Consider the following 10,993-nt stretch of genomic DNA (forward strand, 5'->3'; position numbering starts at 1 on the left):
GGGGCTTCTTCCTGCTTTCCCTTTCACCTCCCTGCATTGTGCCTACATATGCAAATTAACCGCCATCTTTGTTGGCAGTTAACTGCCATCTGAGTTGGCAGTTAATTTGCATATCACCCTGATTAGCCAATGAAAAGGGTAGCGGTCGTACGCCAATTACCATATTTCTCTTTTATTAGTGTAGATGCCATTTATTGAGCCCATGCTATCAACAAGTACTTTATGTCCATTGTCTTGTTTCACCCTGTATTCACACTGCAAGGTAACTAATATTATTTTACCATGAATGGATGAGAAAGGTGAAATCAGGCAACTTGCTTGAGGTCACCAGATGGCAGGTTCTAGATGTGAACCCGAATCCAGCTCATTCTCTGAACCACCAGGGCTTAAACCAGAACCTCCCAGAATGCATAGTGCAGAGAACACAAGGCCTTGGGGGAATCTTGAAACCAACTGGATTGATCAACCTGACAATTTTAAGCCTTTGTTTGCAGAAAAGCTAATCAGAAAGACTTAACCAATCTTTTTGCAAAGCCTTCTTTTGCCTACCTTTGAGTAGTCTCAATACAAGAAAAGAGTTAAAAATTTTATTTTATTTCCAGAAGTTCGATTCTCTTCCAGAAGTTATATACTTTGATTCTTCAACTGTTGATTGTAGTTATGGTCATTTGGAGAGAAATGTAAATACTCTATAAAGTATTAGAAATATTTGACCAAAACATGGCTGCTGAATAGTATAGAGAAGGAATATACTTGACCCTTAACAACACAAGTTTGAACTGCATGAGTTCATTTATAGGGGGATTTCTCTCTCTCTCTCTCTCTCTCTCTCTAATCCACATATTCAACCAACCACAAGTTGAAAACAGTATTTTCGATCCAAAGGGCCAACTGTACGCATTGTTCTATACCATTTTATATAGGGGACTTGGGCACCTACAGATTGGTATCTGCAGGATTCCTAGAACCAATGCCCCACTGACACCAAGAGATGGCAAGTTTTGGGAAAGTCAAAAGTTATATGGGGGGTGTTGATTGCACGTGGTAAGGGGATTGCCACCCTTAACCCCTGTGTTGTTCAAGGGTCAACTGTATAAGTGTCTCTTATGAAAGATCTAGAACAGAATCATCTCTCCCACGCTGCTGCCAATCGTACCTGGTACCTGCAGTCTGGCTGGAAGCACGCCCTGCAGGTGACCTCCTGCACTGTAGCCTGGCTTCTGAACAGAATCTGCCGTGGGTTCGCCAGATGGGCTTCTTCAGAAGCCATGGTCCCCTGGAGAACAGATGTTAAGAAAGACAGGGTATTATTTAATGGACATTTATAGACTCACCCTCTTTGCCCATCCCATGTTTAGCTGTCCCCAAATCCTCTCAGTGCATTTGAGTACATGTCAGTGGATTTTGAATAGGTCCCCCTCAAAATCGTGCCCACCGGAACCTCACAATATGACCTGGCTTGGAAATCGGGTCTTTGTAGATGTAATTGGTTCAGATAAGGTCAGACTGGGTCAGGATAGGCCCTAAATGCAATGACTGGTGTCTTCATGTGAAGAGGAGAAGACACTGAGACACACACAGAGAAGAAAGTCCGGTAAAGGTGGAGACAGAGACTGAAGTGATGCAGTTACAGGCAAGGAAGGCCACGTTTTTCTGGGAGCTGGAAAAGGCTGGGCAGGATTCTCCCTGAGAGCCTGAGCGTAACCCCTGCCAACACCTCAATTTCAGGCTTCTCCCGAGCGGTGAGAGAAGACATGTTTGCTGTGGTAAGCCCCCCAGTTTGTGATCACTTGTGAGGGCACTTCTAGAAACTAATAGAGGGCCTCCCACACACTTGAGCCAAGCCCTCACCATCTTTTGCAGGAATTATTTTTAATATATCAACTCTGCTCCTTCCATAGATGCCACCTCCACCCCATGGGAGCCTGCAGTGTTGCACCCTGCAAAATAAAATATTTTACCAACAGAGTTCTTGTCTTTGAACCTAGATAACCTTCTAAGGGCCCTCTGACTCGGTGATTCTGTGTTCCAGATGTTTCTTTCCTAAGGGACTAATCAGATGCACATAATTTTTTAGATGAGAATATTTCTTAGTGAATTAATAAGGGAAAATTGGAAGCAACCCAAATGATCAGATGCTGGAAAATGGTTGAATAAATTACAGTACATTCCTATGATTGAACATTATGCAGCTATTAAAATCATGGCTTTGAATTAATAGTGTGTGAAAATAATTGGGATATAATGCTAACTGCTAAAAGCAGGATAAATAATTCCATATAATAAGATTCCAATTTTGTTTGCAACACATGTTTCTATACATAAAAGATTTGACAGAAATACATCATTTGGTAATCCCTGAGGAGTTACAATGGGGTTTTTACCTGACCTTTTTGCATATCTCCGTATTTCTATAATAATCATGTATTGTACTCATCAAAAGAAAAATAAGCCATATGTCTATCTTATTCAAAAATTTAGAAGACTTCCAGTGAAGTAGCTTTCAAGCTATTTTGACCACATCTCATAGTAAGAAATAATGGTTTTTCTTGTGACTATACAAAGCCCTCACTTCATGCTGTCTATAGGTTCTTGGACACTGCGACTTTAAGAGAAACAAAGTATAACAAAACCAAATTCACCATAGGCTAATTGGCATAAAGAAGAATTACTAAGTTCCTACAGCCTATTTCTGGTCACAGAAACATCACCAAATTTCTAAATAAAGACCCAAAGTATTGAAATAAACATAAATTACACATACATTTAAGAAAGATTAATAGAAACAAGTGAAGATAGCTCTTTTCCAGCCCACTGACTCCAGTTCAGGGTTAAGGTTGCCGGAGCCTATCAACCAAACTTTTAAATAAAGTACCAAAATGCTTCTAATATTAAACATTAATATAAAGGTGAGCTCTATGCATATTTGGGTTTCCCAAGTATGTTAATGCAGTTTTAAGCTTTAATTACTTCATAAGCATAAATGCTACAAACTTTCAAAACTGCTGTTTGATAGCTTACTTCTTTTGACTCTAGGTTTTAACTATTTTAATACATGTAATTGTGTGTTTTTTCTTTTAGTCAATGTATGCCATTTCTCACTTGGGAGCTGAAACAAAAAAAATGTGTTACTCAAAATTCACAACATTCAATAACTGTAAAATACATTTAGTTAAACTTTCAAATATTGTTTTTTTGTAAGTTGCAGCATGTATACCCCTGAAGTCATGAGAAGTTGAGTAAGACTTTTGCAACCCCGTCTTTGAGTAAGTACACTGCAGCATGATTCATTGTATGTGTACTGTAAGTTCATTGGGTTTTCATGTCAGTGGCTCCAATTTGGGTGCAGGTATTCCAGGGCCAGACGCTGTCCTTGTGCTTAGAGCAAAGGGCCTTGCCAGGGCCCACATTTTAGAAGGCACCTCTCTGGGCCTTGATGGCTGTGCTCCTCCCCATAGACTGAGGTATCCATGGGGCTGTGTCCATTGCTCCCCCTGCCCCCAAATCCACACCTCCGCAAACCTTGTTCTGAGAATCGAGGCTCCCCACATTGCCTCCCCAGATGGCACTGGGCCTCCTTCAAGGGTCTGCACACCAGCTGTGATGTCTGCAACATCCATACTCCCATGGCAGATAACACTGCAATTGGTGTGCCCAGTCCCAGGGCCAAGAGAAGGCCAGGCTGCTGGACTGAGCCTCCCCACTGGGGCTGGAGCTCACTGGGGAAAGAGGAGGTAGCTTCGGACCAGGGGCAGGAGACCAGCTCTCATGTGCCACCCCATTTAGGTACAGATCACCCAGGAATTTGAACCTGGCTTTTCAGGTCATAATGAAGGTGTATTTGTTGCTGCAGGAAGTTTATTTAATAGTTGAATACAAATGTGCTGATGTTGGTCTTACAGGAAAATACTTTCCCACCAGCACATTTTTCTCCATGAGGAGGTCAGTGGGATAACCTACGACGGTGAATAGTGACAGCTGCACATCCCGGGGCCAGGTGGTTTGTGCGGAGCCTCATTTAGTCCTCACCACAACCCCATAAGGCAGGTACTTACGAGAAAACCAGAGTCAGCAACATTAAGTAATTTGTTCAGGTCACAAACTCGGTGCTAAAGTTAGCCTTGGTTGTATAACAAACCCCAGTGACTTAACGCAGCAGGGATTGGGGTCTTCCCCTGATTGGTGGGGTGGTGGAGCCTCAGTGCTGGTGGTTTCACCTGGGCTCACCCAGGCAGCAGCGCTCAGCGGGAGGGGCCACTGAACTGGGAAGTGGCCAGGGCTTCTCTCACTTTCTCCCAGGTGGTGCCGCTGTCTCTGAGCGGCCTCAGTTCTCCTGCCTGGATCCTCTCTTCCGAGGAGCCACACTGGCTTGTGGGCAGGGGAGTCACAAGGTGACAGTCTCCAAGCAGAAGGTGCCAAGCCTTTTGATTCCTGCCATGGAACTGGCACTTGTCTACATTCTAATGGTCAAAACCAGTCACAAAGCCCGCCCTGACTTAAAGAGCGAAAACACCTCGGGTCTGCAAAGGAGCATTTGTTGCTGTTTTTTGTTGTTGTTTTTACCAAAAAATGGATAAGAGCTATCGACTAAATAGCAGAGCCAGGATTCAAAGCCAGGTGGCTAGAACTCTGAATAACTGTGCCATATCGGAACCATGGAGCATCTGGGGGACTTAGACATGGGAAGGATTGTGTGTTTTGTCTTTCTCCTTGCAATACCTTTTCATTCTGTCTTCCCCAGAGTCTGGCTCAGTGCCCAGCACCCAGTGATGGTCATTAGTAAGTAAGTACTCATGCCACTTACAAGAGATGTGACTCTGAATGGGACACCTAACCTCTCAATCTCAGTTTCCAGCCTGCAAAATGGGGGTAATTACGGTAATAGCACATCCGGTTGCCCCAGGATTCCTGCGCAGTAACGCAGGGAAAGCTTTCAGCACTCAGTGCCGCACTCACCACTGTCTCCGTGTCAGTGATGGGACTGTGCACCAGCAGAATGCGGGTGGGCTTTTTAAAAGGCGGGAGTGAAGCACCACTGGGTTTCCAGATGCAAACACTCAGCTTGCAAGCAAACGCACCTGTGAGGCAATCATTTCGAAATATAGTGTTGAAATTCTAAGACAGCCGCTTTTTAAACGCAGGACAGAACAAACCCACGGAGTCGACCCCTGACCATCTTCCTCATTCATTTTTAAGTTCCCGCCCTGCTGGGCTGCAGGCTGCTCCCAGGATGGGAAGTGCTGACTGGGCGAGGCCAGGTAAAACGGTGGGGGGGGGGGGGGGGGGGTACCTACCTGGGGCCCCAGAAACCGGGGTCACGTGCGTCGCTGAGAGGGGCCCTTAAAAGCTGGCGTCCTGCAGGGCACTGGTGACGGGGAGGTGCGAGGGGAAGGACTGTCTGGCCTCTCCTGACTGGGGAACCGGCGGGCTCGGGTCTGCGCGCACCGAGGCGGGAAGGAGCGCCCACTGCCCTGCGTAAGTGCGGGGAGTGCGGGGCTGGGGGTCTCTGGAGGAAGGAGAAAGCGCGGGAGGATGCTACCGAGGGCGGGTGGGCTTGGCAGGCTCCGGATTTCCAGGTTGGGGTGCTGCGGAGGCTTGACCCTCTGCCCTGCGCGCGCCCAGCCCCGGAAACACCCCCAAGGCGCCAGGCAGGATCCCAGGCGCTGATCCCCGGGCTTCGTCCCTCCTGGGAAGCGTGAGCAGCGGTGGGGCCCCTCCATTACTCTCAGGGTGGGCAGGAGCACAGTCTCCTTCGTCCCTCGTCCCTCTTTGGGACGTTTTGATTCCGGGGTGCTGTGGAGACGTGGGAGCGGAGAATGCCCCACAAAAGGAGAGTTGGTTGGAGCAAAGGAAGGCAGGCACATGAGATAGACTATTAATTTCTGGAATGTAGGGTTAGGGGGAAGCCAGGGGTGTGGGACAGGCCACAGCTCCCTGCCCAGTGGATCGGGCCTGGCCGGGGACTCCTACGAGCCAGTGAATGTGCAGAGAAATGGAAGCGCCAGCACCTTTAAGGTCAACTTGGTCTCACAGGGAAAATGAGCTTTTGCCATATTTATGGATCTGAATCCTAGCTCAGCCTTTTACGAATTGATGACCTTGAGCACTAGGCCTTACTCTCTGCTCATTTAAAAGACACTTGTTTCCCTAACCGGTTTGGCTGGGTGGATAGAGCTTCCACCTGGGGACTGAAGGGTCCCAGGTTCCATTCCCAATGCCTGGGTTGCAGGCTTGATCCCCAGTAGGGGGGCGTGCAAGAGGTAGCCAATCAATGATTCTCTCTTATCATTGATGTTTCTATCTCTCTCTCCCTCTCCATTCCTGTCTGAACTCAATAAAAATCTATTTTTTAAAAAAAGACTTGTTTTTCACTCTTCCCTTAAATGTACAACGATTTTTTACTGTGTGTGTGTGTGTGTGTGTGTGTGTGTGTGTGTGTGTGTGTGTGTAGTAAGAACAGAGATGTTAGGAGAAAAAGAAATCCAACGAGAATGCATTTTACTAACTTGAAAAGTAAGTTTTAAGAAAGTTGTTTAAATAGGAACCGGAACACTTTCTTTTTAAGTAGACCGCACTGGCTTTGTGGGCATAGGAGAGTCTGTACGGTTGTCAAGCCCCTTGGGCTGGTGGGCTTCCTGGACTTCTACCCCAGGTTAACCTAAGCCAGGGGAAACCCTTTGTCTAGAATGCCAGTGTTCTTTGTGAGAAGCCAGTTTATTCCTCTTTCCTAAGGAATCGGCTGGTTTGGAGGGGCGGACCCCAATGTACGTGAATCTAGCTTCTAAACCAGTTTGCGTGGGTTTCTACTGCCCTGGTTTTATAGCCTGAGAGATAAGTGGGCTTTGACTGACAGGAGGTTCAAATGATGTAGAAGAGTATTAAGCAAGTCCACTGCGCTTACCAGTCCACTCCCCTTGAAAACATAAAAACAGGAAATGTTGTAGGCCGTGGGAATGGCACCAGGTGTCTGACCAGGGAGTCAGACCAAACCTAGGTTTAGCAACCTTGATACTTGGGTTCTGGCGAGGGAAGAATTCAGAGCCAAGATCCAAACTGGAAGAGAACATTTATTTGGTAAATCAGAGGTAGAAGAAGTAATTCCTAGAAGAAATGGGTGTAGGAAATGAGTTATGGAGGTAAAGGAAGGGCCCTTGGAGCTCAGGTGTGAGAAAGCAAATAGTAACATGCCTGGGGCAGGGAGGGGGACATAGGAGAGAAAGGGGGAGAAGGGGAGGGAGAGATGGAGAGGGAGGGGAAAAGGAAAGGGAAAGGTACTAGCCTGCCCCTGGGAGGAGATGACACTGGGTCCTCCCTCCTCAGGGTTTTAAGGGTGGAGATTGTAGGGGAGGCCCCAGGGGAAGATCTCAATAGAATATCCAGTAGCTTTCCAGGTGTGTCCATTCAGGGTTGTGGTCCCAACTCATTGATTGGCCAGCACCAGGGCAGGGGGTCATTCTCCAATGCAGATGGTCCTGAGGGCAGTTGTGGCTGGTGTTGCTGCTTTTCTGGGCCTGGAGCTGAAATACAACTGAGGCCCAGATGTCATCTCTAGGGAGGAAAGGTCAGGGCTCCAAACTGCCTGAGCATAGGTATGCACCTGGGGGAGCAGTCCCACCCTATAACTGTCCTTGCTAGGCACCCAGGACTCTCCGCCCTGGTGACACTCTCTACCTGGCTCATCTTCTTGTTCTGCTCATGTCTGTCTGAGTGCCCCCCACAGAAGCAAACAGCATGACAGTATTTTGTTAATGACTTTGTTTTGTTTTCAGAAGCATAGCATTTGTCAGAGGAAACAATAAGTGTTGAATGCTACTCTGGTATGCACAGAACTAAGATAGTGAGGAAGGGAGAGCTTATTAATGCCTCAGAGAACAGCACATACCCATTTATTAGCACCCAAATACCCCTGGGAATGCACCATTCTTAAGAGGAAGCATAGTGCACTTGAGAGAACATGTTTATTTACCTTCAAGTGTGGCTCTGATACCTCAAAGCTATGTACCTTTAGACAAAGTACTTCTGTTCTGAGTGGATACAGGAGATGGAATACATACATGCTTACTGTGTGCAGGCATTATGTTAAATGTTTGCACACACGGGGTCCTTCTTGTGGCCCCTCTGGTGTGGCCCCTCAGTTGGTTATTATCAGTGGTCTGCCCTCCAGCCCTGTCTTATTTCCACCCCACTTCTTGAACTGTGTCAAACTCCCTCAGAAATGCAAACCCCTACAGCTAAATTTAACAATCACTTCATTAGTTCTCCTTAAGATCACACATTTGGTCCTCTGCGGAGTTCTTTTAGAGTGAACTAGAAGAAAGCTCTAGTTTTGTTTCCTTGTGTGTTTTATTCCATCCATCTTCTGCTTTTCCCATTGTCCTGCTCATTTACATATCTATGGTCACTTTCTCCTCCTTACTTTCCTTCCATTGTGAGACTTTGGAGAGAGGGGGGAATAGGATCTGGGGCCTCCAGCAAGATTGTATTGACTCTGTAATCGATTATTATTGACTCAGTAGACATAAGGATTGTGCTCCATTTTCCTTCCTGAAGTCGAAAGGGGCCAGTTGTACACTGAGCAATATAGGATTCGGATTGGGAGTGAGGCCCTCACCCATGAGAACTTGAACTGAGCGCAGTGCTGATTGGTAGTGGCTTACAGACTGAGCTTCTTGCACCTTATTCTAGCACATACCCGGTCTGCCAGAGTTACTGGGTTTGTGCCACTCTCTTCTCTGTGAAAGCAAGTACTAGTACTGTATAATTTTCACCTTTGACTCCACGAATTTTAGCAAAGTATCTCACAGTTTATCAAATGCCCAGAAAATCTCTAAGGAATTGAATTCTATGAAAGGAGAAAAAACTGTGTGTGGAAAAGAATGTGGGGGACTCGCTATGTTTGAAAGGACCCGGGAATGTGATTGTACCTGGGCAAAGTTGAGCAACAAGAAATGTAGGAAGTTAAAGACAAACCCATTCTGAAACTTGTGTGGAACCCATGGTGCAAAGTTGATATTTGACACACAGGGAAAGTAACAGTCATAGCTAATTCTGAAAATGAAACAATTTCCTGCGTGGGTTTCTTGATGAAGAATAGTATTATCAATCAACAAATTAACTGGAAATAATGTTTTTTCTCTCCCTCTAAGGATTGGAGTGTTTGTAGAATTGACTTGGCTTGGGAGAGAGTTCTGTATGGTTGGGAATAGGGGCCGGTCTCAGAATAAGAGAGACCACAGCTGCCCTGACGCTCTGGATTTTATTGCCTCTTCTCTCTGTATGTTGTGGTCTCCCTCACTTCTCTACCTGGTCTCAGCACTCCTTTCAAGGGCATGTGGGAGCTCACTGATGAAAGACTACAGGGCTACACGTGCAATGACACAGTTCGTGTTATTAGCCTACTTGCAGCATAGGAAGACACCCGGTCAAAGGATCAGGGATGTAGGAAGGGGCTCGGGAAGGTTTGGCCGTGTGCTGATTGGGTCAGAGGAGGAGCCAGCGAAGAGGGGATACTGGAAGGGCTGTTGTCTAGTAGCCATGGCAATTCAGCAGCTGACCACTCAGCAGTCTTTGTTCAGGAGCGGGAGAGACAAGTGGGGCTGTTGGTAAGAAGCTAGTGACTGCTCAAAAGAAAGGGCTGTTAGTCATCTGGCAGCAGCAGTGTGGCCTTGGGTGTGTAGAAGCATTGCCAGTGTTCCGTGGGGAACATCACAGTGTGATTAGCAGGGAGCTGATTTTCACTTTCTTAGGGATCTGGTATTCCCTGTTTCTCTGTCTGTCTGTCTTTTATACACACACACACACACACACACACACACACACACACACATACACGAATGCACTAATGCATTAGTTTCGCAACAAAATCACATAGTGAGAAATCTAGTTACTGATGCCACCGTCTGCCCAGCCATCTAAGTCAGATTTGGGAATCATCCTAGATTCTGTTCTATTTCAACATATAATATTTCATCACTCCCAAGGTCCTGCTAATTTTACCTTCTAGTTATTTTCAACCTTCCCTATTTACACTATTACTATCCCCTGCCCAGCATCATCATCTTTATTCTGGGTTATTATAAAGCCCAATTAATAGCTTATCTGCCTTCTGTCTTTGTAGCTGAAGTCCATCCTTGCACCATGGCCATAGTATTCTTTACAATTACGAAGCCCTAGGTAGTGTCTCACCACTGGAGGGTAAAGACTGAGCGGTCCAACAACATCCCCTGCAATGGCCTCTGTATGATTTCTCTAGCTTCTTCCTGCTCTTTAGCGCTTTGTACTCTCTGCTTATATCTTGCCTTAGGGAGTGGTTATCTATTGCCATGCAACAAAGTTGGAAAAAGCATAACACCCACAGCCTAAGAAAATAGAGAGACAACAGCAAATGAGGAGAGTGGGGAAATCATTCAAGTAGGCATTAAAGTCAGGGTTAGCTATTAGCTTGGAGCTTCGCATTGGTCCAGGTAAGTAATGGTAAGGCCCTGGATTCGGACCTGGGAGTAGAGTTAGAGAGGAGAGGAAGAATTTGACAAACATCCAAGACATGCAGTGGTGGCTGGTTGGCTGTGGAAAGGCCTCAAGAGGCAGGCGGAGGAGTCAACCGGTCTGGGATGTCCAGCTTCAGAGCTTGAGCATTTCCAACCAAGACGAAACAGGGAAGTAGAGACATGCTTAGGGAAGAAGGTAATAAATTTGCTTTTTTGAGTTATTGTTAACTACTTTTGATTTTTGTCAACATAATTCACATCCGTGGGTGAAAAATCCAAGTTGCAGTACAATTCTCATGGCAAAAAAAAACTGTATTCCTTTTTCTACAACTCTCCACGCTTCTCTTCTCTCTGAAGTCTCGTCCCCAGCTTTCACCTGTTTCTTCTAGTATTTAACTCCAAATTTCTCAGTGATCTGCCTAATCTATTTCTTGAACTCTTTCTTGATTTAGAGTTGTACTTAAAAAAAAATCAACTTGAGGTATTTGTCTATTAAGGTGAGAACT

General features: G+C 46.0%; 1 protein-coding gene across 1 annotated transcript in view; it reads left to right on the forward strand.

Moving 5' to 3' along the window:
* Positions 1 to 5,347: 5,347 nt before the first annotated feature.
* Positions 5,348 to 10,993, forward strand: part of CPVL (carboxypeptidase, vitellogenic like) — a 101,224-nt gene continuing 95,578 nt past the window's right edge. The window contains exon 1 of the mRNA XM_015558158.1: positions 5,348 to 5,475. The gene's annotated coding sequence lies outside the window, so the exon portion shown is untranslated. The remainder of the gene's footprint in view (positions 5,476 to 10,993) is intronic.

This window comes from Myotis davidii, unplaced genomic scaffold (genome assembly GCF_000327345.1).
Source record: "Myotis davidii unplaced genomic scaffold, ASM32734v1 scaffold168, whole genome shotgun sequence".
In the NCBI taxonomy this organism is placed as follows: Eukaryota; Metazoa; Chordata; class Mammalia; order Chiroptera; family Vespertilionidae; genus Myotis; species Myotis davidii.